This window comes from Buteo buteo, chromosome 8 (genome assembly GCF_964188355.1).
Source record: "Buteo buteo chromosome 8, bButBut1.hap1.1, whole genome shotgun sequence".
In the NCBI taxonomy this organism is placed as follows: Eukaryota; Metazoa; Chordata; class Aves; order Accipitriformes; family Accipitridae; genus Buteo; species Buteo buteo.
Window position 1 is genome coordinate 9,705,418 of NC_134178.1, and position 22,972 is coordinate 9,728,389.

At 43.8% G+C, this 22,972-nt stretch overlaps 1 long non-coding RNA gene across 1 annotated transcript in view; it reads left to right on the forward strand.

Annotated features, from left to right (window-relative positions):
• The window catches only part of LOC142033580 (uncharacterized), a 59,616-nt gene extending 45,846 nt beyond the window's left edge, over positions 1–13,770 (forward strand). Inside the window, exons 3-4 of the long non-coding RNA XR_012651254.1 lie at positions 4,347–4,501; positions 11,853–13,770. This is a non-coding gene — a long non-coding RNA (uncharacterized LOC142033580). The remainder of the gene's footprint in view (positions 1–4,346; positions 4,502–11,852) is intronic.
• Positions 13,771–22,972: the final 9,202 nt, after the last annotated feature.

Sequence of the window (22,972 nt, forward strand, 5' to 3'; positions counted from 1 at the left end):
TCATTGTCAGCTTGGCCAGTGAGGAAACTTCTGTTCAATTTTGTCTATTTTGGACAATGAATGGGCAAAACTTTCAGTATGAAAGGTTACAAATTGCTGATTTTGTGTTCTGAAAAAGCAGTTCCTCTTAAAACCTGCAACTTCCAACTATTTTCCTCTGATTGGGAACTAACCAAGGAGCAGTGTAGAGAAAAATGTGCTGAAGCTTTCTAATGAAATGAGCTTTAAAGCAAAAATTGTTCTGGAACCTTAAATAATGGGTCACTACTGTTACTGTATTATTATTTACTTACAGATCAGATGACTGTTTATTTTTGCCTTAGCATAGTATGGCTCTCCTTGGCTACAAAAGCAAAATATTGATGAGTCAGGTAGCTAAAACAAGATGCAGAATGCAAGATGCTTCAAATAATGCCAAACATTTTATGTAAGATCTATCTAATTAGAAATTAATTCCCTACTTAGTAGCAGACAACAGATGTCTCCAGAAGTAAAATACCTTTTCTTTCATCAGTTTTATCTACATAGGCTGGATCTGGATCCTGACCATGTAGATTTATTTTCTGTAGTAGTAAGTATAGTTATACATGTTGTATAATTATATATCATATATACTTGGGTCAATTTCCCTCCTTTTAATTGAACTAATTTTGAACTAGTTCTTGTCTTATATTTTGGCACTTCAAAATGAAAAATATAATAACAATAGTAATAGCAATAACAATAAGGAGCTTCATCTTAGAGGTCCATACAGACTTTAAAACATGGATAGAAGACAACCATTTTCACTTTTTCTGCATTTGGCTTTGTTTCAACTTTGGAAATTAGCTGATAGGATTACAGATTAACATAGACCACACAGAAAGTTGCATACCACCAACTGAAACTCACCTAAAGTAACCCTGATGTTGTACAGCAGCGTCTTTCAGATGGAAAGACTGCCAGAGCAGGAGGATGACGAAGACTAGCTGGGAACTCTGTGGAACTACCAAGCAAAGACCTTCACCTCCAGATTTGAAGCCAGTGACTGATGCCTGTGCTTGCTTGACCTTTGCTAGTGGAGGGAGTCAGGATCCTGCATTTAATCTGACATGTTCAATAGTGTAGCCAGCCACAATGGTCTTTTTTTTGCCCCCTGACACATTGCTGACCCTTTAGCACTACTGGAAGAGGTTTTGTGCTCCAAGGCAGATGTAGGTACATTCAATGAAAATGCCTCCACAGGCCTGAGAAGCTCTTCAGTGTTTATTCTCTCTGTTTTGACATTAGGTACTTCACCTCATCTGTTTTGCCAGCTGTCTTGAAGAGATGTATTTCTGTAATGGCTTATCCTGTAAGTTAAACGGCAACAGTTAAAGCAGATCCCTTGTGGTATGAGTTGCTTTGCATTGATACACATCAGAAGGTCATTAAAATCCAAATGGCAGTAGCTGAAAAGCTCACTGGCCCAACAGGTACTGAGTTTTGTCATCACTGGTTACTCATTAGCAATTTTCAAAGGTGGGCTTTTCAAAGTAGAACTGTCATTTGAAAAAGTGAGCAGGCCAGAGGATCTCAGAACATGTTGTTACAGGTTTTTACCTTCTTGCCATTGTGTTTGGACAAGTATCTCATCTTCTCCTAGCACCACGCAGGTCACTGGCTGCAGCTGAAATAGCAGAAGCTGATCCCTCTCCTGCTCTTTGAAAATTTGCCTGCTCAATGCAAATATTAGAAGGGTAATATGCAGCTTTATTCCTCTCCCAAAACATGTGGGAAAAACATTTTTTTTTTTTCTGGCAGTCTTTTCCACTTTTCTTGTCATCTTCTCTGAGGTATTTAAAAAAGTAATCCAAAGGATATTCAAAGCTAACAAGAGTGAGAAGGAGCAGAACTTAGATGTTCCACGCCAGGTCCTTGTGGCATTAACTAATGAATCCCCACAGCACTTCCAGAACTCCAGCTTGTACTAAACATTTTATTGTCTGGACCCCATATATTATAAAAATCAACACACATTCAAAGTAACTGATCAGTTTATGTGATGTACGGGGCTAGCCAGCTGGTGGCTGGAAAGTGTGGGAACCAGGGATCTGACTTCAGGTCTGCGTGAGAGTTGTTACAGCTTTTCTAAGTTTCCTGTTGCCTGAAGTCCTTCTGACTATGGATACACGTCAGAGCAAAACACAGACATGCACCAACCCCTCATGCATTTCTATGATTTGTAAAAAAAAGCCTGGCAGGCTGAACAGAGTCATGGTGTGCTGCAGACAAGCAAAGAATGAGGACTACAGGGCTCATATCCTGGGCTATGACAGCAGCACCCAGCTTGTAAGCCTAGACACAGCTAGTTACTGTAGGGCAAGTCCTTTTTCCTCTGTTTTTTTCTTCCCCTTTTTAATCACCTTGTATTTTTTTAATTGTAATCTCTGGAGGGCAGGGAGAACAAATGTTGCTTAACAGTGTGGACAAAAGTTTAGCATGACTTTAGTTGTTGCAAAGCCAGGAGTGACTTGGCAGGATTTCCCAAGAAACAATCACTACGACCTTAAGGCAAGGCAGCACTATTCTGTATCCTCTATAAATCCTACTCTACCACACGTCTTAGATATTTTAAATATATCTTAGAGATGCTCAAACAGTGTATTAGTACCGTGCTTTCCTTGTATACATCAATATGTAAGGTGACTAAGCAAGTTCCTGAGTTACCATGGAGCCTAACTGCACAGATCTTGGGAGACAGTGAAAACTAATAAAACAGAATGAGAGAATAACTCCCTGGGAGCTGGATTTCCAAAGTGCAAATAGCTGAACGCCGCATCAAATATACTTTTGCCCCTTTCTTAAAAGATAGCAGATGTGGATGAACTTTGCTGGTTAGATTCCATTGTTGGGCACATCCATGATGTACAGCTGTGGTCTTTTTTGCAGACAAAATACAGCCTAGCATTTCCCCTGAGGGGAATTTCTTAAGCCTCTGTGTCTCTGTTGGACTTCGCTAGAACCTCTCAACTTGAACACAAGCAGCTCCTTCCTCCTTTCGCCCCGGCAATCACTGCCCCCAGCACTCATCCTCGGGAGGACTGCTCTTGAAAAATGAAATTTGAGCACCCAACCTCCTCTTGGGCAGTTACGGTGCGAGAGAAAGGAAAGAGAGTTCCCTCCTGAGCAACTCACGAAATGCAAGCAGCCTTAAGAAAGGGTGGGATTCATTTTGCTAAATGCAGATACTTTCGTGTGAGCAAGAGGTCCAAGTCACTGGAGAGAAACAACTGCTTTTAAGCTTCTATTTTTGTCTGAGACGAACAACAGAATAGACACCCCCCACGCCCCATCGTTGTATTGATTAGATTGCCATCGATTATCGACCTTCAGATGCCTGCTCTGCTGGAAGCATCAACGCCGCAGGGGAACCTCATGCAGGGCACTCCTCCCCAGCAGCCTCTGGACAGCCTGTCTGGTTGCGCTGAGCATTTTGTCCTGGATGTTCATGTGGCCAGGGACTTGGTCCTTGATTGACAGTATCCTCTCTTGCCATTATCACCTCTTCTCATAAAAACAGTTAATTTTGCTCCTCAGAATCTGAATCTGGGGAGGGAAGATAAAACTCGAAGGATGGGAGTGGGAACTGGAAGATCTCCGGAGACAAGAATGTTTCATTCTCTCTTCACAGAAGTAAAATGTAGAAAAGCTTTTATTTTTCTGTTTCTTGTGGGCATTTTATAAAAGACTGGGTGGATTAATTTGTTTTCTAATCCAAGCAGCTTTGTTAGCTAATTTAACATAGATTCCTGTGTGTATTGGGAGAAATCAGCCATACTCCCATGGATTTTCTCAAAATGTCTCAAAAAACCTGCAAGTAAATTCCACAGAAATGTGTCCAATTTTTAGTGAGGCTAGAAATTACTTAATAATCTCAAGTAGATATTAGGAGTGCTTGTCCCTGTGGGTCAGGTCTTGCAGGAGAAGCAACCAGCTAATCAGCTATTAACTACTTTTTTTCCTACAAACAACAAAAAGAAAAATCTGAAATACTGAAATCTTCAAACCCCAGAATGGCTCACATCAAGCTTCTGGTTAAAATACTGTCTCTGCTGGACTCTTTGGTCATATGCAAGGGGGACAGCAGAAACAGCCAATACTCTACAAGAAAGGTGTTGCTTTGTTTAACCAATGCCTATTTTCTTTGGGCAAAGAGATGGTTGCCTGAAGTAGGAAATAGGATGCTGCTGCTATTCAGCTGTGACCTTCTCCATTCCCTTCAGGAGCTTTTCTGCTGGGGGACTGTAGGTGGGGAGGGGGAACTGCTTTTTGTGGCTGCTTGTCCTCAACTTCTCCAGGAGCAGTAACTGCTACTTGCATTGCAGAGGGCAGGATTGGAGCATTCCTGTGTCAGAAAATACAGCTATTGAGCATTTGGGCAGTTGCTCTCCCACTTCCATGACTCACGAGCCACTTCATCAGGATGTGTGCCACAGGAGGCAGTGTCTGGCCAAGGAGTCCATGAAAGCAAGGAAACCAGGTAGGACTTACTTGCATGTGATTTTGGACTCTGGAAAATCTTCTAAAGCCTGCTAGGGACTGAGTCCTCTTACTGTTCAAACAGCAAGGGATGGCAACAGTGTGCCAGGCCACTGGGATGCATGGTTATGCCATACATGTGAGTTTGTGGGCTGCCACTTCTCCACTGTATGAAAACCTTGCAAATAATCTTACCTTGGTATGTTTTGTTGCCCTGGCAATCGCAGGGAATGTTTGAAAATGGGAGAGAATTTTTTTTTTTTTTTTTTTTTTTTTGTAATAAAGAGACAAAATGAAGCTATTTGGAAAAAAACCCGAACAAACAAGAGAAACATCTGTACCTCAAGAACTTTTTTCTCTGGGGTCTGCATGACAAACTTGCTCCCAGGAAGGTGAATGTCTCAGAGCACCTGGCCTTTTTGTGAGAAAATGGAAAAATACCTAAGTAAAGGCTACGGCACTTTGCAACTTCTCATGTACTGACTCATCTTAAAAACCCATGAAGGCTGCCTAGCTATCTTGGGAAGCATCTAACCCCTCATTACGCTGAAAAGTAATCCTTCAAGACTCACTTAAACCAGTGAACTGGAGGATTATGTTCATTGTAGTGGGGAAGTTCTGCTTGTGGCAGATCAATCTTCTGATAGCCAGCATGACCCTGCGACAAGGAGGCGGAGGAGGGAGGAACACGGTGCTATTTTTGAACTTCATAAAGCTTCCGCATAATCCATCATGAAAATTGGTGGATCATGAGGGATATCAGTTAATTTAGCTAGAGTTCAGCTAAGTTTGTTTTTCCTAGAGAAGAATTTTTACTGTTTCCATTAGGGATTTTTTAATTATTTTCTGTGAAGGAGATCACGGAACTTCCCATCCCCTTCTTGAGAGCTGGTACTGTGCAAACAAACAGCAAAATTCACTTCGCCTCGAACAATTTGCAAACTATAAAGAAGTACAAAACCCAGCAAACAGTTTCAGCAAACGGGCTGGGGAAACATAAAATAACAGCCAGACACTTATGACCAGCATGAGATTATTATGATCAACAATCTAAATTATTATTGTACATCCCTAAGTAGCCTATTCTGGCAGCCCCATAATGTATGTAACACACTGTACCTTCTGCTGCTCCATATCTTTATAATTGGTTGCTGGTAATTTCTGTCTTCATCACAGTATTTGATGTTCAGTGCATTCTTGATTGTTTCTTCTGCTGAATGTAGTCAACAGATAAAATTTACATTCACAGTGCTTGCAGTTGCCTAGCTTCTGCAGAATTTTTAAGTTCCAGTAGTTGGAAAACAGTCTTGATTTAAGTTTAAAATAAGTAAGATACAATTAAAATAATTTAACTGACCATCAGAAAGCTTAACTTCAAAGGAATTAAAACCCTCTCTAAGATATAATGTCACCTCGTAGTCCATCTGCTATAATTTGAGCACTTTTATCAGCGGAGAATCTTACCAAAGGCTTCATGAACACAAGAGATGATTAAAAATAAAAGATCAAAGCATGCCAACAAATCCTGTTAACAAACTCGAGCAAAAGGGTGCTGTTTTATAATTAAATATGAAGCCAACTCAAACAAATATTTGGAAACACTGAAGTGGGATGCCACTGTAGCTTTTGGTGGGGTGTGCTATACATATTAGGAAGACATCTTTATGGTGTTGCCACTGGTCTGACCAGAAGCCATGTGTGGGGAGCCTCATTGCACCTCTCCTCTCCCACCAGCATTTTCCTTTTTCAGTGCCATGCTTCCAGATACCCTCACAAATCAGCAGCTAATTCAATAGAGTGAAGAAGCAGCGAGCTTGAAAATATTGCATTAAACCCCCCAGCTCAGCATCAATACGTGGAGGTGCCTGCTAGGAAGACGGAGAACTCGATCAACTCCACCTCCCACGATGGAGTACCAGTCATCTAGGGGGTTTAACAAAGTTTCTCATGCCTTCTGGACAAGGTTCAAGAAGCAGAATTTGCACTATGTTTTTTGTAAATCCTTTTGCCACTAGTGGTACTACTATTAAAAAAATCTTTTGAGGTAGCACGTGAAGGCTGTGACTAATTTGCCTTTGCCCATGGTTAAGCAATAGAAACTGCTTCCCTGGACTCAGAATAATAGACTGAAATATTCCCATTTCCTGCAGATGAGTGAAAATAAACAGATTTGATCTCAGTTGAAAGAATGTAAGTAGAACAGGCCTTCATTTGTAGGGGAAAATAAACTCTGCTGATCCCTTAGATCTGGGAGTATAAACAGCATCCTTTTTCTCCCAGGGCAGTGTATAATGTGAGTGCATGGTTTGAACATCTTCAAAATAAACAGCTAATCACCCTTTCTGGCCTAATTAGGTTATGTTCTGGCCTCTGGCTCTAGGCCTCATGCAAACTATTTTCTCCAAAGCGGTACTGGGGGAAGCCCTGCTCCCCTCCTAAGAGAGCCTGTCCAACTCTCTGTTTGTCAGTTAACATTTGCTCCTCGAGGAAAGCCAGCTTGGGGATCTTCCTTTCAAGCTTGACAGATCCAAGGCAAGAATATTCCAAATGTAACTCTTTCTTCCTCTCGTCTGCTCATCGTGACAGACACAATGGGAGGATGAGCAAAATCGTTTTTTTATTATCTTTTTTTTTTTTTTTTCTGGATATGGGCTGTCTGCCTGTTTGCTGTGTATCAGGAAATTGTAACTTGGTGGGTTTTTTGTATGGGAGTTTATTCACTCTTTCCAAAAAGGTGATTTATCAGCTGTACAACTGTCAATGTCCACTGCAAATGGTAACTAATTAATCCATAAGGATTGTATAGGGCCACTGTTATTACTGTGGTATTGCAGACAGGGGACTGAAGCACAGATGTGCTGTAAGACTTGCTCAAGCTGACACTTTGCAAGGAGAGACCTGGGAGTGCAGAAGTTGCTGACTGAAGCTCACGGGCCAGATCCTGCACTGCTGGGCCCTTACTGGGGTTGCTGCGAGTGATGGTGCACTTCAGCTGCTGCGCTGTGATTATTAGCAAACAGAATTAATACAGAGAAATCAGTGGCAAAGGGCAAGTGGGTTTTTAAGCTCTGGTTCATCAAAGCTTTCCGGGCTGCAGCATAGGGTCTGTAAGAGGAGAAATAGCTGACCAGATTCAGAGCATTTCCATATTTGCACTATTCTAAATTTCTCTTAAAGTATGCTTAGATGTCTGAATATGTTTCCATTTTCCATTGCTCTTCTTAAATAGCTGTTCTTCCCTATCAAAACCAGACCCTCCTAACTTTAATCCCCCTTTCAAAGTTTCTTTTCATCTTAAGAACAGCTAAAGGTGCTCCAAGGACTGTTTAAACTGTAATTCCTGGAGGTGCTAATTTCCTCTCTTCTCCTTTCTGACCGAGGCTTGCAGTGGGGCTGGGGCAGAGCTGCTGAGGACCCCAGTGGGGCCCATCTTTCCCAAGAAGTTGTCCATAGGTGGGTACCAGCCTGGTCATGGCCAGTCTGGTTTCTTCTTGGTCCCATTTCTACCTCCATTGGCTGCAGGAAGCAGTTTCTGCATCCAGCGCCGGCTCTAAAGGCACAGACCCTTTTTTCGTGCCCTTTCTCCAGATCAAGGAGTGTTTGGCTGTCCTGTTGACACAAACCCTGGAGCTGAGCCTTAGCTCTTTTGAGCCTCTCAGATGTATGTCCCCTCACAGCTTTTCTTGCCTGTGACTGCCTTTTAGTAACAACAAGCCAAGGAAGATAAGAAAAGCTGAGCAAAGACATTTCTGAGCCACAGGCATTTAATTCTCTAGGACGTCCTTAGAAGTAAATGTTTATATACGCTGCCTGGTTTGGTCGCACTTCTCTATAAGCTCCGTATTTGCTAGCCTGGAGGCCAAGGTGAGACACTGCTGCTGTCCCCAGGCACCCAAACCGTCTCTGCCCCCTCCCAAAATACATCGCCCTGCTCTCGCCGAGGAGCCACGGCTCCATCCGCAGCTGGGGCCCACTGCAGAAAATCGTATAGGTCTGGGGTGGCAGTGGAAAGGGAGATGAAGGCATGATAACCCCACGGTGAGGGCTCCTTGGGGGACAGGGCGCGTGTGCTCAGCGCAGGATGGGAGGCGTAATGAGGTAAGGAGGCAACAGCATGAAGAGCGTTCACAGTTTAATAGACATATTTCACACTGTCACAGTATCTTCGCGAGAGCTCGGTTCCCGGTTTAGGTATCTGAACAAGTGACAGACTGCATGGAAGGGCTGTGACAGGGAGGCGTCTCCCCTCGAGCCGCGCTCTCAAAAATCTTGATGACGGATGCAAATCACTTAGAGCCAAATTAAGAAAAGTATATTTAGGCACCTAGAGAAGTAAAGAGGCACTTAATAGGATTTTCAGAAGTGCATAAGCAGATTAGGCATCCAGCTCCTATTGAAATCAATGCTGATGGAGCATTTAAAAAGAAAAAAATCTCGAGGTATCTCAGCGCTGTTACAGCCTGCGTGCGCTTGCAGGGGGTGAGTGGGCTTAAAGCCACATTTTGTTCAAGATAAGCCTTACAAGTAACAGAGCTCCCTGGTTGTACCAAGTCTCCAAAACCATAGAAGCAAGTTCTTAAGCTCCCACAAAGGCTGAATTATGCTGGCCTGTGAGAATAAAGAGCTGGAGGGAGAGGTAATGAGCTCTGTGTGCCTGCCTGTGTGGGAGAAGGAGCAGGACTTCTGCAGAGGCAGAGGCAGAAAGTAACACAAAACCGAGGAGACAGAGCAATCACTGGATCCTCACTCAAGCAAAGGCCTTGCGACAGCTTTTTTTTGGTTACAGAGCTGGCTGAGAGGGGCTAGGTGAAGAAACTGCTGGTTGTTTGATTTTGACAGGGAAGCAGCACTTTTGCAGTCCTTGTAAATAAGCAGATTTGACCCAAAGAAACATCTTCTTTGGCCAGTTTCTCCCCTGCATAGAGAGAACTTGTCAGGACCTGGATTTTGCCTCACTCTTTGATTTTTACGTGGAGTATAATGCTGTAAAGTCAGTTCCTTGCTTTCCCTGAAATGCAGCTCCCAGTCTATCGAACTGAAATTAGTCGTTATTTGCTTTACTGAGCAGTAGGGAGGATACATACGTTAAGGACTGTGAGGCACTACGGTAACTGGGGCCAATTAGCTGCTACCCGAGGGCAGTAGCTCCCAGATGTGGGATATCAGACAACTGCGAACCTACAGAATTGCTAACAGATCACTCATTATTCTCCTCCTGAGACTTTTGATTGGGGAATTAACACACAGTATTTTTAGTGAGTGTCCTCAGAACATTTATCTTCTTCTATGGCATGTCAGTCCCTCAGGGAGCACTATTTGGGAAGCAACTGCTGCTCGAGGTGACAGAGAGGAGTTATCTCCTCCGTAATCCCTGTTGACATGAATGGCTGATGCAGACAGTAGGCAAAAGATATGCATGTCATAACTGCACTCCCAAACATGTGAATAACATTGAATGAATGAAGCAATCTCAGGTACCTTATGGGCCGCTGACTCCAGTCTTGTACTGGTGGTTTCTAAACTGAACTTGGCTATAAACCTCTGCTATGAAGAAGACCAAAGGAAATGACATGCTGGAGAATTCAGAATGGTTGTTGATGTTAAATGTGCTAGAAGCGTCAGGCAAGAGAGGGAGCTGATTTATGGGCCAGCAGACAACATTCAGTGAGGAAAGTCCTAGCTTACTAACTAGACCAGAAACCTGGAGGTAAGAAAGAAGACTTCTCTGTGTTACCTCTTACCTGATCAACACTATTAAAAACCAGAAGGGACAAGTTTCTAGATGCTGCTGGGAGAAAGGAATTTCTCAGGGCTTCTGGCCTTTTTGCTTCATAACACCTTTCCTGTAAAAGTTAGACCCTTCTGACCTGACTGTGGTGGTGTAATATCTGATGTGTTGTAGTTCTTTGCCTACCCAGGAGGAAAGGGAAAAAGAAACCTTGATAGGCAATGCACGCCTATATTTACTTGCAATCTTGTCTCCGGGTTATAAGTGCTGAATTATTAGTGTTATGCTAATAAAGTTCATTTGAGCTTTTGGAGCAGTCTCCTTCTAATTTAAAGAGAAGTTCAATTTGGCAATTTGCCAGCTGGCTAACAGGATATTAATCAGACAATACCTAGGGACCAACACCACTATATTGCTTTTAATCTTTTGACCAGTAAGGAAAACAGGAAGAAATCCATTTCCCTCTTTTCTTTGCTCAATGGGATAACCAGCTGGTACAGACTAGCTGCAGCTCAGTTCAATTTGGGAGTAAATATTTGCGTTTTAGCTGGGTAAATGAGAGAGCAGCGCTACTCTCTTCCCAGCTGCCATGCAGCTGGGTGCCATTCATGCTCACAGTGGGGCTCCTGCAGGTCTTTGGCTCCCGGAGTCACGTATTAATAGCAGAATGTCACCTTGCATTGGAAAAATGTATAGCTTTGCTCAGATGTGCCTAGAAAGGAAAAGTTTGTTTGACTGTGCCAGACAGTCATTTAAGGTGATGACCGCAGACAACGTTCAGGACCAGATTTGCAGCCCGTACACTGTCTGTGTAAGTGTAGCCCCAGGAAGGAGAGGAGGGGGCTTCCAAAGCAGTGGGGTGCCCACTGAGCAGGGACCACCCTATGGCTGGGGGCTTGGTAGTGCAACGTGAGGGGTCTGGTTTGTTTGTCCCCAGATAGGAACACATGAAATAGAGTTAGGAATCTGTTAAATTTCTATGTCCTCGCAGGACTACCCTTTAAGGACAGTGGAGATGTCCTCTGTGAGCCTGCAGGCAGTCCTGCAGCGGCTGCAAGGGGTGGGGAAAGTGCTGTCTGACCACATCTCGTGTCACCAGCTAAAGAGTCCAGGTCTACCCAGGGAGGTAGATGGTGGCTGCCCAGATTTTATTGTGATTTGCTCCCCTTCTCTGAAGTGTGGGTGTCCTGTGAAAACCTTTGGGGACTCTTTGATGGGGTTTAGGCCTGAGCTGGTCTTGCCTTGGTTCTGTGTGCTCAAATGAGGAACAAAAATGAATTACCAGGACCTTTAAGGCAGATTCTGTATTTTTTACACAGGCCCTTCTGACCAGCAGTGAAAGACTGAAGAGTAAAAGCACATTAATATCCCGGGGCATCTACATGGAGACAAGTGGCTCAGTTTTCCTGCCTTGGTGCCCTTTTCCGAGGCTCCTGGTGGGGATAATCCATCCCATGGATGCTCCTGGCAGAACCATTTGTTTCCTATACAGGCGTAGCCCATCAAATCAGCACTGTCTGTTTGCTACAGAAAATGGGGCCCGGGGTCCAGAGCAAGTGCTGCAGCCCTGAAAAAGAGCAAGCTATCTGAAAATAAAAGATGTCATTAAATTTCCTTTCCACAGGGTGAATGAAGAAGCTTTTACCTGGGGAAGAAAGGAAAAGTGTGCTTTTTGTTAGCTTCATCCAGAGAGAAAGAAAATCTTTGACGTATTTTCTGGCATGTGACTCCTGTTAGGCTTCAGCCTAAACAGCCTGTTTTCAAAAGCACTGGAATGTAGTTTCAGCCATAATTGGTCAACAGAAATGGAGGCAGTGAGGGTATTCTGTTGTACAGAAGTCCTGGGTGAAAACCCATACATTGTGGCTAAGAAGTCAAAGAAAACAGATTTAACAGATGAATGTTAATCTTGGGAGCTGAATTGGAATCTGACTCTTCCCTGAAAGATGGAAAACTGGAGCCATTGCTGGATGAGGGAACGTGCTTTTCCACTCCAATTTCAGACAATTGACTTACTTAAACTCATCTGCTGAACCTTTTGCCCTGCTGACAAAGAAATTTAATTTTCCACCATTTTTTTAATTTATTGCTCAGAATACATAAGTACTAGAGATACAGCTTTTGGTGTAAACCAGCATAATCCTTTCACCACCGAGTTGTTCTGTTATATAGTATTCTGACCACTCTATGTGTGTGTGAAATTGCTGTCTAAAATGTATTGCTTCAAATTGATATTTTCCTGTTTCAGGACAAATTTGTTAAAAAATTCTAAAAGGAAATTATGCAAAATAAAGCAACTGCTCTTTATTGTCCTGGGTGGAAAACACTTGAGTCCTGCATAGTTTCAAAGAACTTTTGAAGGAACTGAAATTGTTCAGTGTCATACTACAATGGTGTAATTTTTATAGGCTAGTTGAATTATTTTTACGAGACAAAGAAATCCCTTACACTGAAAGTGCTATATATTTGCAAAGGAACAAGTAATGTGCTTGCATTGTACTGAGATCACGAAAGCATGCTGCTCTGAATGAGCTGAGTTTGGTCCAGGCCAACACACAATAACGACTGATGTTTTGATAACACTTCAGCAGCATTGAACAAGGGTTGATGTCTCTGCCACAACAATGGGTAGTCACTGAAGATCTCAACAGTGAAGCCAGAAAAAAAAAAAAAGGCAACAGTTTTGGAAGTGTTCGGCTTTTCCCAAACTCTCACTCAGTTAAACTAAGGGTGAAGATTGGTAAGTATTTATGTAGCTGGAGGTACCTCCTCTCTTCAAAGTCTGCTCTCAAGTCTGCTGAGAAGATTCCCATTGCCTTTCACTCTTTGGACCAGTCCGTATATGAAAGAATTACTTTATTCCTACCTCTGGTATGAAGTCCATTGAGAAGTCTGCATGAGAGAACTTGGAGTCATTCTAATGGTACTCATGGGTATACTTTTCTGGAAAGAGAATTTCTTGTTCTATGTTGTCTCCTAAGAACAAAAATCCCTAAAAAGATCTGGTCCTCCATGTGACGTAATTTGCTTATACAATAATTTTCTTCTTCTGAATGAAGCCAGGAAAGAGTTTCGTGTTATATTTCAGGGAAGTTAGGTGATGTGCAGAGTGAATATGTCAAGTGACGGAGTTCTAGTGTATAGCAACAAAGTCAACACTAATAAAAGTTTGCTGTCTTTCTAAAATGGTCTTGTGCATTTAGGGTGTCAAATGCTCTAGGACTTATAATGCAAAAAGACAGGATGTTTCCAAGGCAATGAGATGAGGCTAATTAAAATGTCAGATAACACAAGTTTAGATTGTTTGAAAAACTGTTATATAAGATAGTAAGATCTTCATTAGAGGGCCACAAACTTAACTTTTTCGTAAAAAATAATCTTAACAATTTTTTACATCAAGTCTGACCTCTGCTGCCTACAAATTTAGACTGATATGTCAAAATACATACTACCTTTAATGTTCCTGTCAAACCTGAGCTGTGATGCATGGAGTTATTCCCTACTTGGAGGGATGCTTCTGTGAAACTTAACTAATAAAAACGTGGCACATGGTGACTGATGTCTGTTCTCACAGGGCGTGTTAGCGTGGGACAAACACCGCGTACTCATCCTCTTCTTGACACTGAAAAATGAGGCACATCTAGTAAAAAACACAATATATGCTCTAATGGTCTTGCAGCAACCATCTTGTCATCTTTCTCCCTCCTCACACACCTTTCTCACCTCTTGACTCTTTCTCTTCCTTCCCTCGTAGACTCTGAGCCTACAATTTATCTTGCAAGGAGGTCCCTGCCGCCTCTGAACGTGTCCTACGCTTGTGCACAGGCACCTGGCAGGATCTGGGCTTCCTCTGTGGGAGATCTCAGGCAGCTTTTTGCCAGCTTGGACAATGAGAGGACAAAGAAAAGAGCTTGTCCTGGCAAAATAAAGATATCCTTAAAAAATTGAAACAAAACTCAGCAAAGAATCCAAATCCCAATTCCAGCAACCTGGTAATTTGTCAGTGCCAGGCGTCAGCCCACTATTAGTCTTTTTCTGGATAAGATGACAGAGCTCTGTTGACAAGCTGTAGGACTTATTTCAGGAGCTGGCACCTGGCTCCCTGGCACGTCCCCCTGATGGCTGTGTCACGCTCCTTGGAGCTGCCTTTGGATCTGCAGAGGTTACAGCTGGAGCGGTGCTGTGGGTTGACCCTGGCAGGAGGCCAGGTGCCCACCAAAGCTGCTCTATCACTCCTCCCCTCAGCTGGACAGGGGAGAAAAATTATAACGAAAGGCTTGTGGGTCAAGATAAGGACCACTCACCGATTACCGTCATGGGCAAAACAGAGTAGACTTGGGGAAATTAGCTTAGTTTATTACCAATCAAACCAGAGTAGGGTAATGAGAAATCAAATCTTAAAGCACCTTTTCCCCACCTCTCCCTCCTTCCTGGGCTTAACTTTACTCCTGATTTTCTCTACCTCCTCCCCTCCAGCAGCACAGGGGGATGGGGAATGGGGGTTACGGTCAGTTCATCACACGTTGTCTCTGCCACTCCTTCCTCCTCAGGGGCAGGACTCCTCACACTCTTTCCCCTGCTCCAGCATGGGGTCCCTCCCACGGGAGACAGTCCTCCCTGAACTTCTCCAACATGGGTCCTTCCCATGGGCTGCAGTCCTTCAGGCACAGACTGCTCCAGTGTGGGTCCCCCGCAGGGTCACAAGTCCTGCCAGCAAACCTGCTCCAGTGTGGGCTTCCCACGGGGTCACAGCCTCCTTCGGGCATCCCCCTGCTCCGGCGTGGGGTCCTCCCTGGGCTGCAGGTGGAGATCTGCTCCCCCATGGACCTCCCTGGGCTGCAGGGGGACAGCCTGCCTCACCATGGTCTTCCCCACGGGCTGCAGGGGAATCTCTGCTCCAGCGCCTGGAGCACCTCCTGCCCTCCTTCTTCACTGACCTGGGGGTCTGCAGGGCTGTTTCTGTTACATGTTCTCACTCCTCTCTCTGGCTGCAGTTTCCTGTGCCCCAGCAACTTTTTTTCCCTTCTTAAATCTGTTATCCCAGAGGTGCTGCCACTATCGCTGATGGGCTCGGCCTTGGCCAGTGGCAGGTCCGTCTTGGAGCCGGCTGGCATTGGCTCTGTCGGACACAGGGGAAGCTGCCAGCACCTTCTCACAGAAGCCACCCCTGCAGCCCCCCCACTACTAAAACCTTGCCATGCAAACCCAATACAAGCGGGCTGCCTGGTGCTCCCCAGCCTGCCTGCTTGGGAACCTCGCTATTTATTTCCATAATTACATGTCCACGCACCACTGCCCCCAGGCCTGTCTAAGGCCGAGCAGTGCCTGCTGCGCCAGCAGAATGGGTGTCCCAGCGCTCACATGAGCGGAGCACGAGGGGGAGGCTTCTCACCCATCCCCAGAGGGGCTGGAAGGTGCTTTTGCCTCTGTCTTAGCTGGCCCTCTCCTCCTGTGTCCCTCTACCCCTTTTCCCCTGAGCCGTTCACTCTTGTCCTTGCTCGGTGTCACCGTCAGTGGCACAGGACCACCGGGTGCCTCGCTGGGGCGCGAGTCCGCTCCATCCCTTCCCATGAAAGGCCGCAGCATCTGATCTGGAGATTTCCTGCTCCCGCTGCAAGAAAATATTTAGCATTTTAATATCTTTTCACATTTTTAGAAATAATTTATGTATGAACATACACAGTGCTTAGTAATCATTTCTCAGATGAATGTGGAATTTTTCTAAAATTAAACTATCATTCTTTTCTCTTCACACTTGGCTGTCATATCTTTCTTAATGCAAATCAGTCATTGACTAGAGACACCTACTGTAAGAAGCTATTTTAGCTGTCTGATCGGTTATAAATTGATTCTGAAAGTGAAGACCGTTTTGGGGAGATAAGCTGGGATTGGTAGGGAATGGAAAAAATAATTCAAAGGGGAAGTTTTTGTATTTGAATGTAAGTGACTATTTACCTCTATCTCAGAGCAAAGACTATAATCCAGGGGTCCTATCTCTCTTTCCTCCTGCTTTAACTCTTAGACCACAAATCCTCCCCCCACCCTGGCCCTATACAATGCAGAGCCCCTGAGGACCAGAGGAGGGTACCCCAGGGCAGAGCCCAAGGAAAAAATATTTCCCCTTTCAGTCTCCATTCAATAGTGGGCAAAAGGAAAGTGGGAGATTATCTCTGAAGGAGCCTGGCTACTTTTCTGCTCTGAAGCAAGTCCCTTAACACACGAATAAAAAGGAATCCATTATGGTTAGTTTCAGAGAAACCTCTCTTCACTGCAGTATTTCCCCCCGCTATGCTTCAAGTGCTCTTCAGAGGGAATATTCACATTTTCCAGGCAAAGAAAATGGCTTTGCTAACACAGTAGTGGTCTGCACAAAGCAAGAGCGAAGCAGAGAAGATTCACTGGATGCAACTTGGGAAGCTGGAAAAATGAGAACTGTTTTCTGGTTTTCTTTTTTCTGCTCTTTATTCTTCAGGGCCAGCTCTGATATTGTCTGCTGGGGCTTGAACAAGGAGCTTAATTTTTAAGGCATGTCTGACTTCTCTCTTTGCATTTTTTTCTGTTGCTTGCACTGCCAGTTCTTAGTATGTAATTAAAAGTATGCAAACAGTGGCTGAGTTTTTAAATGAATTCAGTTTGAGTGAACATGCTTACAGACTTTAATGTCTGCATGCTGTGCCTATATGAACAATAGTTATCCTGGCACGAGTATTGGGTGAGAGTCAATTTCGAAGCCGCACAGATAAACAAATACAGAAATCAACTTCTACCTACAAGTAGCTCTGTGCTTTGCTGGTTTGTTAAACCATTTCTTTTTCCCTAACAAATTACAGCTACGTAACACTATTCAGATTTTGATTATTTACGATCAATCCACTTTGTCAAAAATTCTGAATGCTGTTAATCAAATGCATTTGAATAAACAAATGCATGTAACAGTTGCAGCATGTTTGTAGATATTCAGAGGGCAGAAAAAGAACTGAATCAATCAAATAATTACAGATCGCGTGTTCCTTGCACAGCTCTATTGTCCCTTGAACACTTGTAATTGGGAGTTCAAAGCCTAACATTCTTTGTTACTTTTGTGAAGTTTAAAGAGGTATGATTTTTTAATGCCTAGACTTGCGGTTTTTCAGATGTATATAGGATTTTCTAACATGCTCTATTTAATACAAAATTCAGGGCAGTTATAATCCGTCTCTACGCTTGAGTTAGAAACAGAGTCCTGCGATCAGATTGCAGTTTTGGACCGAGGCCATTTGCTAAAGAAAGTGATTCTCCCCCCCCTCCCTTTCACTTATTAAAAGATACCCCTCATTTGGCTTCTAACAAAGCTCCTCGGGAACCCATCGCAGCAGCCTGCAGCAGCGGGAAGGTGCGATGCCTTTGCCAAGGCTGCATGGCATAGCCCGGAGCCACCCCGTCCTACCACACCGTAAAGGGAAAGCACTTCCCAGTTCCTTATGACAGCTCTTTGCATCAGCTGCGCTCGAAGCCTTATGCCATCTGTTTGCATCTTTGCTGTAACCTATGAAAGTTTGTTTTGTTAAGAATTCAGCACCGGCGCCTGGGCTACAAGTGAATGCAAATACATGACTTAGGCATAATTGCACAGGAGCAGTTGCAGGGGGGTGGCCTAAGGGCCCGTCTCCCCACTGTCCTGTTTTGCAGCAACAACCAGTGGGGTAAGGAGGGCTGTCCCTGCTTCTTCCCCTGAATCAGGAGACAGATGTGCCATTTGCAGCCGGGGAGGGAAGGATGGCTCTAAGTCCATAGCTGTGCACCATCCCGTGAGGCAGAAGCCAAACCACTGCTGCACCCCGCACCCTCGGGACGCACCATGGTCCACCTGGAAGTTGCTCATGCTACTTCCAGACTTTCCATCACACTGTTTGACAGGGCAGGTTGTGACTGTCTCACGGGTACCCTGTGGACACGGGGTGCCTCTAGGCAGTGCAGTACTGCAAAGCGCTTGAGCTCCTACCTGTGTCTTCCATGTCAGGCCTGCCCTTATGTGGCCACTTCTGCTTCAGGTTCTTCCTCCTTCTCCTGTCTTGGGAGACCAAGACTTGCACAGGCTGAGAATGTGCTCCTTGTGACCTGGGACCTTGACAAACTCATGCATGGAGGTCTGCCAAGTCACCTGCCTGCAGCCTCCTCTGCCTGGCTCAGCTGGGTGAGGCGCTCCAACCTGATGGTTGGGAATGGGAGGATGCGAGTGCTTCTCGGGTCACACGTTGCACTGTCCCACCCTCTGCTCAGCCTCTGCCTCCCTGCCATTGATTTTTTCTTGGCTGCTAACTTGGAGACCAGGATGTTCATGTGGTTGCAGTGATGGGTCTGCAACTCCAGTCCAGTTGCTGGCAGTCAGGCCCTCTGCTGCACATATGCACATACACATATACACATTGGTCTCTCTGGGAGCTTGTGCAAACCTAAGGTCACTCCAATATCTGACTCTCAGACCCCTGGTGTCTCTCTGGTATCCAGCCCCTGACCTATCGTCTCCCTCATAGCTGTCTCCCAGAACCCCTTGTCCTACACACACTCACACAGGACTGACGTTCCCTTGGGAAATGCACACACACGTAAACACACACTGGTGTCTCCAGTTGCTGGCACCCCAGACACATGGGCCCTCTGACCCATAGCCTGACTCCAGCTGCTGCAGGCACACCCCTATATGCACGCACACACACAGAGAACAGAGAGTCCCTCGCTCAGGAAAGACGTTAGAAATACAGTTTTACTAGAAGACTGTGGTGATCAGGCATGGGGCATGACCAAACAAGCATACTGAGCAGCAGCCTGTTTACACGTAACTGGCTCCTTTTATCCACTGATCTCTGTATTTTTCCACACTTGTTCCTTCGCAAGCAAACTTCACCCTCCCGTTCTTGCCTTTGGTCTTTACCCTTAATATCCCGTAAGTCTCACATATTCCCACTAACCCCTTTAAAACCTCCCACAGTAAATTTAACACCATTCCCCAAATGCTCATCCCACAATGAGTCCCGTACACCTGCCAGCAGTAACCCTGCCCAGTCTGCCAGGCTCCAGAAAGCACAGACTCCTCCGACATCCAGACCATGGCCAGGCTGTCCTCTGCTGAGATCACTGGAAGCAGCCAGGTCCAGGTGCTGTGGGGCTTCCTCTGCCTGGTACTGTCCTCTGCTCATCTCCAGACCTTTGTGTTTATGGTGATTAGCCCTTCATCATGTAAACTAATAGATCCCACCACTGTAAGTCTGGGTGGTTCTCAGAAGGGTAATCCCTGAGTTTATACCATTAAGTGTCAGCAGATCCACAGTTTGATCTTCAGAAGTTGTGTGACTTCTGCGTCTTCCATGCTCCTTTGATAGACTTCTTCAGTCAATACAGTTTTTACAGTCACATATGGAAAAAATAATCTCCTAAAGCACATTCACTGCTATTTTTTAGGAAGTCACGTTATGAGGCTAACAAGGAATGTGAACGGCATTTAAATACTAAGCAGGCTGGGACATCATGTGTTTCATACAGTAACTTGGGAGAGGAAGACAACCCTTTAGTCTTGGTAGACAACCTACCAAGATGTTGTGCTGCTACTAAATATTCTTCCTTCTGTGTGCTGGACACTGCATATGAGCAGTGCTGATAGCCTTCAGGAGGTGATCGGGAAGGATACCTGATATCGTATAAACAGAGTTGTCGTTCTGTTGCCATTTGTAAGACTATATCCAGAAAACCTATAATTTATTGCTGTGAGATGGAAACAGTGAACACTGAACACTGGAGGCAGCCTGCAGGGTTAGGGATGGAATGGGGCCTCTCATGTTACCGACCAGCAGAGCACACCAGGGATGTAGTGCGTGCAGGAGAGCGCCTGGTAGACATTCATTTGTTGTCATATCAAAAGCAATCCAGCAGTACAAGGTTCAATACTTTCATCTGGAAAGATGTTTTGGGAAGCCACCACTGTGCAGACCACCTGCCCTCTGCTCCCTCCCCTGCAATAGGCAGGGACATTAGGTACCAACGACTCTGGAAATATTGGAGCTGCCAATGTAAATGTTTTTGATTAATCTCTTTGTGAAAAGGCCATGTGTATAAACGCACAGGGTACATGGAAACATTCCTAGGATGGTGACTTCAAAACCATTTGCAATCTTCTGTTTACTATTGGCAAACGTTTCCAGGAGACATGTTTGTGAGGAGTATGTGTAGAATTTGGCACCATAGCTTGAGGCCCTATCCAGCAACTACTGAACGGATGGCATAATACCTGTGTTGTCAGGCTTGACACAGTTAGAGATGAAGCACTTCTTTAGATTAGTATGGGATTAATTCCTTTCTTGGCTACAGAATAGTCATATTTGATGTTGCCCACTTGGAAGAGATGTTTAAATGGATCAACAATGTTTTTGATAATACCTGCCAGGAGCATTTTGACTCAGTCCTTTACAATTACTCATTTTTATAAATCATGCGTCAGTTTAAAGTATAAAGCAGACATCTAAAAGGTGTTGAAAATGAAAACCTAATAGCATTTGGTATTTCTTACATTCCTGTCATAGACTTCATGTTGGAATAAATGTAGATGTCCAGAGAATCAGACCAGATGTGATGTTTAAATTCCTTCAGTACCATGATTATCTTGACTTTTTTGTATAATAAACTACTTTGCAAGACAGATCTACTAGTTAGCCAACCAGCTGCCAGAACCATCTTAAAAATGACTGATACTTACCAGAAGCACCGAAGCTGGTGAGGAATGCCATCCAGTACAAGGATACAGTTTGTATAGTTGTAGGTACTGGTTGCAAGACTCAGCAGTGGAGAAAAATTGAATGGTCACTCCTCCTACAATTCTTAATCAAAGACTGGGAAAAATGTATTATGAAGATAAATTATATGACATCATTCTCTAGAGTATGGGCACATGTCTTTACTTCAAGCTAACCAGCGACCACTGTGAGGAACCCAACTTCTCACACTTTGCAGTGAGGAGGCAGGTGCAAAAATTATTTTGCTTGTCCTCCAGGCCTTGAATGGTGGATAAAAACAGTCATAATCACTGCTGAAAATAGTGATCTTTTTTGAGTTCAGCAAATCTATTTCTTGCCAGTGCACTGGAAAATTGGAACGTAGATCTGGGAAAGATTCACTTAGAATAATAAAGTATATGTTGGCTTGGCACTTGCATATATACAAGCCACCGATTGTCTGCACGCCTTTTAGAGGGGCAATAATGTTGATGGTTTTGAAGACAGAGGAATTCTGGGAATTTAAAACCTATGCAAAGCGAGTGCTTTTAACAGAATTTTGCTGAGCTTGGGCAAACATGGGAGCTTTCATCACAGCTTTCAAACACTGTAGGAATTCTTGAGTCATCTGTGTACGCCTGAAATTGCAACAGCTGATATCAACGACTGCTGTTAGCAACTCTGCTGTGACAAATGGGGTGAAATAGGTTCTGGTTAACTTCTGCCGTATGAAAGATATTTACTCCAGCTTGCACTGACAATACTGTACTAAGCATGAGATTGGAAATAATCCTTGCGACAGGTGTGCTACCCTTGCCTATCTTAACATCGGATGGCTGGATAACTGATGCCAAAGAGAATGCAGTTGGGGAATGCCTGGACTACAGCATCCACAGCTACCATAACTCTTCAGAAATATAGTTGCACCCTTTGCTGCCAAAGCAAGGAGGCTATGTACCTTAGTTATGAACTTAAGCAGAAAAACCCCTGCTTTTCCAAAGTAATTAGCCAAATAAAATTGTGGTTGTATCTAGAAATATTTTTTAAATATAAACTTTATTTGTAGACCTTCATCTGCCCCTGTTTCCAGCTGAAATGGTGCAGCATAGAAGTTGATTAAAATTCTCTAACAGTGAACCTACATGTTGAATCCTGTTGTTGAATTCTTTTTTATTGAATAGTAAAATGATGAACAGTGCACGTAATACATGATAGAGCAATATTGCTTTATTTCATTTTGCAATTTAAAGTTAAGAACATTTTGGTTAATGGAAGGTGAAGATAGTATTAAGGGGGTTATTATTTATCAGTGATTTATACAACAATGGGATTGTATTGTAAAGCACTGAGTTAGAAAAATTGACATGTTAAGTCTCCTTATCGCTCAGGCATTGGAAAATTGCCCTTGGTTCTTGTTGAATAATACACATTGGCTGATATACAAACTGTACAAAAGGTACAAACTGTGTATAGATTCGTTTAGAACTCCCAGGTGGGAGAATTTGAGTATGTTTTCAATGAAGAGTCTATTATCCCTTGGTAACTGAGAACTTTACATATGAAAAATATGGCATCTAAAATGAGTCATCTTAAATCCAGATAGAGCTGGCTGACCATGCCAAATTCACCTTTCTGAGCTAATCATGGCCTTCCATTACCAGATTATTTTTTTTAATGGTAGCCATTCCTAGGTACTGTAGTTAAATGTTTGCCTAGTAGTGATGATAATTTAGCAAGTTCCTAACAGAGATGTGGTGATGTTTTATTGCTAAAAAGAAATAATTTGAAAAAAACCACCACTTGTTGGTTGCATTGTTTCACCATTTGTAAGATAACTCATCTAGTAGACTGTAAATTCCCCAGGGCAAAGACTTCTATGTTTATATTTGTAATCTGTCCTTCAGACCAATGGGACAATGTAGTCCATAAACAACAATAAATGAACACCAATTAATTTCAGATTATAGGCTGAATAAGAAATTCAGTCTGCAATTCTGCTTTC